Genomic DNA, 6,000 nt, shown 5'->3' with positions numbered 1-6,000 from the left:
TGCATGTTGAGTTAATTTATGCAGCCTGTAAAAGTGGGCTTTCTTGGCAGACAGGTTAAATTTTGGGAATAGACTATGTCTAACTCTCCTTGAGGTATAGTAAAATGTTCTACTTGTGAGTACCTCTGCTGTTAGTTTGAGTAGCTTTTGATACAACCAAATCAAAATGAAGATTGGAAATAGCTTTTCTGAAAGCTGGAGCCAAAGTCATAAATTATTCTGCCCCATCATTCGTTCATATAGTAAAACCATAGCTCTTTGCCTGACATTACTGAAATAGAGAAAAAGGAAAGTTAAAAATAAAATGAAACATTTAAATCTTTGCTGTGGATAACCCTCAGATGATAATCTAGCAAAGTTGATAAAAGCTGCTATCAATTATGGCTTATTACTAATTGATTAAGGTATTATTAATAAACATTAGGGTGACAATGACCTCACGGACCTTAGAAGAGTGGACCTCTAAGAAGGAAAAAGATGAATCTGTGAGCGGGGCCTATGAGGTCTTAGAATAAAACTGCTTTAATATCCTTCTATCATCTTTATTTGCACCTCTTTCATTTGAAGCCCAAAGATCTATTCATCAGAGCTCATGGGCTGGTGAATTCTCAGGCGGACAAGCAGCACAACTTCAAACTATTCCCTGCATGCCACTTCATGGAGTTGTTTCTGCACTGCTGTGTGTGATTCACTCCTTCTTGTTAGGCACATTTCAGTCTTGAAGGAAACTAATCCCTCTTCATATACTTAACTTCAGGAAACTCGCTGGAATTAACACTAAATGATACTCCTGTATTAATTTACTAACTAGACATTAGTGGTAATTCATAATATTATCAGCAGTATGCTTGTAAAACAATTACAGTGGTAACACTTTATTTAACTACACTGTGTTTTGGAGGGCAGTCTTTTAATAAGGTAAATGTTTAGCTCCCTACAGTATGCAAAACCAGTGATCTCAACTGCCAATCTGCTCGGACTGGAAAATCGTTTCCATTGCTGATTAGGTTTAGAGATTACGTGCCAAGCAAGGAAATAGTTGTTTTATATTTTTACCCTTTTAGGAAGTAAAACACAGATAGGGGAGCAGTTCTGGGGTAGGATAATTACTTCAAGCCCCCATTGGCACTTGTGAGCATCACAAGATCTCTGCTAAAGGGAGGAATTGTCTGCAGGAACAATTCCTGTGGACCCAATTGGTTTTACTTTGTTTTTCCCCCAGACCATGCTGTGTGATTATTTTGTCAATGATAACATGGGGGCATACACCTGGGTTTTGGGGAGATACTGGAATGGCAAAATTGTGGTTCTGTAGTTTCTGAAAACGAGTATGTGCTTAGAGGAAGATGGGAATTTTCTAGAGGAGCATCTAGATGACCATACAGAAAGTTTGAAAGGGGGTTTCTACCGTAGTCAGAAATAAGCACCATGCTTATTCGGCTTCTAGTCAGCATTGTTAACAAACCCAGACAGCTTGTTCTGCTTCTATCAAGGCAAAGTCAGAAGCAGTGACTTTTTCTTGGCTTATGACAAATTCCTGGTTCACACAAGATGAGCCACAAACAGGTCTCCCCCCCACCACACACTTTTTGCCTGGTGGTTGGGGAAACCAAGTAGCAACAATTACACAGTGCACAATAATGCACAGCCCATTCCCAGGTAAATCATAATTTTGGTTTTCTGTGGATGCATCTATTACATTTTGCCACTGTGAAAAGCACATTGCCTACAAGATGTATAGTTTCTCCCTGCAATTTTTCAGGATTCTTAATCTATTTATAGAGACTCCACCTTTTCACTTGAAAGCTCTGCATGGTTTACATAGAGTCTTGCTCTCATGTTGTCCTTATGGTGGTAATCCTGGAAATGAGGTAGATTTAGGTAAAAGATAGTACCAACTATGAGCCAACTCAGTGGTCAAGTGACAGCTTGAATCTAGGTCTCCCCAGTCCAACCCAAGCAGGTTAATGGCTATACTACCATGACTGAAAAACGATCATTACTGTTCTAAATGATGAAAGTAGCCATATCTTGCTATGTATTTTTTTTTTCTTTTCAAGAAAGTAAGTATTGCTTCTTACTTTATAAAGTATTTGTTTTTACATAAATTTTCTCTCATGGTAACATTGTGATGCCTTTATTATTATTTGGCATCTGGGGAACTAATAGAACCATTTGCTCGTCAAATGTGGATGAACAACCTTCACCCATAAAGAGGTAAGGAAACTGGGAATCATGCTTAACATTCTGGGCAGGGCCAAGAGTTGCTCAAGTTAAAATGCAGGTCTTATTTATTCAGTTTTTATCCCACCTTTCTACTTAGATTGACTAACAACAATGAACATTCAGGCTATTAAAAAAAAAAACTAATTAAAATTAAAATTAATTAGCGATTAAAAGCATGACAAGAGAGATGTGTCTTGACAGATTTTATAAATATAGAGTAGGGCCCAGAATGAAACTCTCTAGGGAGACATAGAAGAAGGTCCTCTCTCACACCCCAAATAAATAAACCCCTGATATTAAGAGTATCTTCAGAAAGAGCTCATGGGTTGACAGACAGGTTCATGATGGGAGAGCCAGTCCCTCAGATTCCTGGGCCTTAAATTGCTTCAGACTTTAGGGTTAATTCCAATACATTAAAATGAATATTATGATCTCTGTACTTTACACTGCTTTGAAGCCCAGTCAAACCACTTCTGGAAATATTTTAAGGATAAAATCATGTACAGCACATTGCAGTAGTGAGGATGGGATGTAACCAAGGTATGGATAACAATTGCCAAATTGGATCAGTTCAGGAACAGTTGTATCATTGATGGATGTACCAACCATTATTGAGGACATGTGTTCCATGCCACAGCTCCCATCTGGGAATCGAGTGACAGCTGAAGATCAAGGAATAGTCCCAGACTTTTGGCCACACACCTTGTTCCTGTTGTGTTCAATGTTCTGCAATTCTGTTTGTCTCTGTGTCATCAAATTTGAGATACTTGCATGACTAACCACCATATCCAATATTTCTCTTCTCTTAGAAATATAAATTCTCATGCTAAAAATTTGGATGCATCAAAGATTTCATTCTATGGAACACAGGAGAAAAAAGGTCTGAGAAACATGGGGAGGAAGCAGTTACTTATAAGCCCCTATCATATTTTTCTTCAAATCTTTACCTTACCACCTCCTGAACTTCCTTCCTGAGCTTACCAACATTTTATATTGTATTGTTTGAAATGTGCAAACAAACAAGTAATTCCTTTGCCATGCTTTTGGTGTGCCTTGAAATAAAATGTGATTAGCCATTTGAAAATGCAACTTTTCAGTCAGGAGTTAATTCATCTGCAGAATCATATTCTTACAGGCTTGAATCAAAATTGACCTTGTTGATGTAGTCTGAACATAAGATAAGTGCCTTATCCACTAACAAGCAACAGAATGATACAGATATCCCATCCATTAGCATGTGGAGAAGAGGGGTTGGAAAGCCTTTCCTTGTGTGCTGCTAAAGTTTCAAACCCTGGATAATCAAGAAACTGAGCAAAAGTAACAGCAGCGGGGATTCTCATATCATTCACACAGAATTTGATTCCTGCTTTTCTTTCTGGCACAATAATCAGAATTAAAAGCAAATATGCACCTCTTGCTAATAGATATTTGGAGATCTTACAGAAGGCCTTGAGATAGGTACCTTCCATATCTTTGGCCTCAATAAGCTGTCTCTTTTTGCCAGGATCTGAATTGCTTGCTTGCAAAAGCCTTTTGGAATTAGTCTAAGAGCCACATGTTCAGAACCTTGCTTTTCAACACTAAATCAGGGATGATAGAAACAAGCAGGAGCAAATTGAGTGGGCAGACCAGATTGCTTAATTCTTCTCCACATTGTCTGTAACCACCCTTGCTATTCTAACCTCTCCTATATTAGAGTTTCTATGACCTGAAGTAAGCTGAATATTTTCTTTTTTGAAGGAAGGGGGAATATAGTTTCTTCTCTTCTGCTTGCAAACTCTCTGATAAAAAGCAAACTCCCCCCCCCCAATCTTCTTTAACATGCATTCTCATGATCTCGTTGTTTGCTGAGAGAACCTATAGTCTTTTGAGAAATCTTGGAAGCATCTGCATACTTGGTATCAGAGGAAGTTTATCTACATTCTTTGCTTTATTTTGGTCTTTCTCCCCTTTCCCTTTTACACCTCCCCCCACAAATCTCCTTTTTGGCTCCTCTTTCCTCCTTTGCCAAGTTACTACAGTAGGTAACTGAATATGATACTGTCTACTTTGAATACATCATGGAATGTAACGCTACCCTAGTTTTCACTCAACAGGAACACATCAAGCTAATGAAAATGCTTTTAAAATGACCATTGTTTCTATCTCATATTTACGGCATGATAGTGAGTGATATGCCCTTAATGGAAGATACCAACATGTGTGCACCTGCTCTCTTGAATATTTATGGTTGAAAGAAGAGAGGGATGCAAGATTGGCACCTTTAGAGACAGTGCTCTAAGTCAGTAGAAGCCTGATTCTTTGCATCTACATCCATACATTCCAGACAGACGTGGAAGTAGCAGCACCAGGAAAAGTGCAAATATCTTTTCTCTTATCCCTCTTAATGGGGTATTAAATTGACACTTCCAGGGAAGAAATGGTGAACTGAAGTGGAGCTGACAACTGTGGTGGAATGAAGGGCTGGCGAGCAGACAGGCTCTTTGTAATTCCTCTCCGGACAAGGAGAGGACTTGAGATCACCCACAAGTGCTCCAGACAGTTGCTCTTCATGAGGAGACCACAAGACTGCAGTCTCCAGTGGGTTTAGAGGTCTGGGAAATTTGGGAAGAGCCATCTTGCTCAACCCAGTCAGTGCATTTAAAAGGATGCTGGGTTTGCATACTTCCTTTTCTAATCACTTTTGGATATTGTTTGTTAACTGCTTTTCAGCTATTAGGAACCTTTGGATTAACAATTTTTATAGCACTGGGTGAGTTTCTTTCAATCCTTAGTGAAAGAAGTTTTCAATACAAGTTTAAGGACTTAAAAAAATCTTTTTTTGGAATAAACAGCAAAAGGAAAGTTACAAATGGACTAAGAGTCCAGATATATTTGAAATAAGATTTTGAAATTAATTATAAGAATCCTTCCTGTGGGAAAATGCTGTTGTTTTGAATTCTTAAAAAAAAAAAAAAAAAGATAGGATGGGAATTTGAAGGTTGGACACTAGAGGGAACTAGAAGGAACTAAAGATTATTTTTAAAGGAGAAGAACATTTAAATTTGACTTACTAATACAGAATGGAGCAAAATACTTTAACATTGGATGTATTGAAGGATATTTGTGAACAATGGACCCAGCATTTTAATTAAGAGTGTCTGCCATTATAGATAGACTGTGTTTAAAAGAAGTTATACAAGAGGAACAGGTTTTACCAGACAAGACTGAGTTTGATCTGAAAGTGGATTTAAAAATGACAGGCTACTAGAATAATATGGAAAAAGATGCTACACTGGATATATAAATGAAATTGGCTGATGTCTTAATAATTAAAAGGGATATACAAATAACAAACCAAAAGAGTGACCTGGATAACTTTCCCATATTGGATTTACAAAAGAGGCTTATTAAAGCTTTGAAGAATTTTGTGAGAAGGAACAAAGAAAAAATGAAAAGAAGTCAAATTCTAAGACATTATTTGAAGGGATTAAAGATCAAGATTGTTAAAAGTAAAAGGAAGGAATATAAAGTTGGTTTGTTTGATCAAGGTTAAAATAGATAGGTTGTTATCTCTGGTTATCCTTAATGGACTTTTGTTGACCAGGACTGAATGATGAGGCTTTAGGGATTTGTTTATAGATAAGAGATGAGATATGGGAAGAAGAGATCATTTGTTGTATTTTAAGAGAAGATTATAAGTTACTAAAATTGTTTATACTGTTGTGATGAAGGGGGAAGTCATTTCTTTATATACTTCTTTTCTTTTTCTTCACTATATTCTTATTTTTTCTT

The 6,000-nt window shown here is 37.2% G+C and overlaps 1 protein-coding gene across 9 annotated transcripts in view; it reads left to right on the top strand.

Moving 5' to 3' along the window:
- The window catches only part of ZNF536 (zinc finger protein 536), a 400,005-nt gene that overhangs the window by 127,851 nt on the left and 266,154 nt on the right, over positions 1-6,000 (top strand). The window lies entirely within an intron of this gene.

The sequence above is a fragment of the Python bivittatus genome, unplaced genomic scaffold (genome assembly GCF_059951505.1).
Source record: "Python bivittatus isolate LINGU-HERP-01145 unplaced genomic scaffold, Pbiv_v1 ctg000190_np1212, whole genome shotgun sequence".
NCBI lineage: Eukaryota > Metazoa > Chordata > Lepidosauria > Squamata > Pythonidae > Python > Python bivittatus.
Note: the sequence above shows the minus strand (reverse complement) of the source record. Positions and strands in the feature narration are given on the sequence as shown.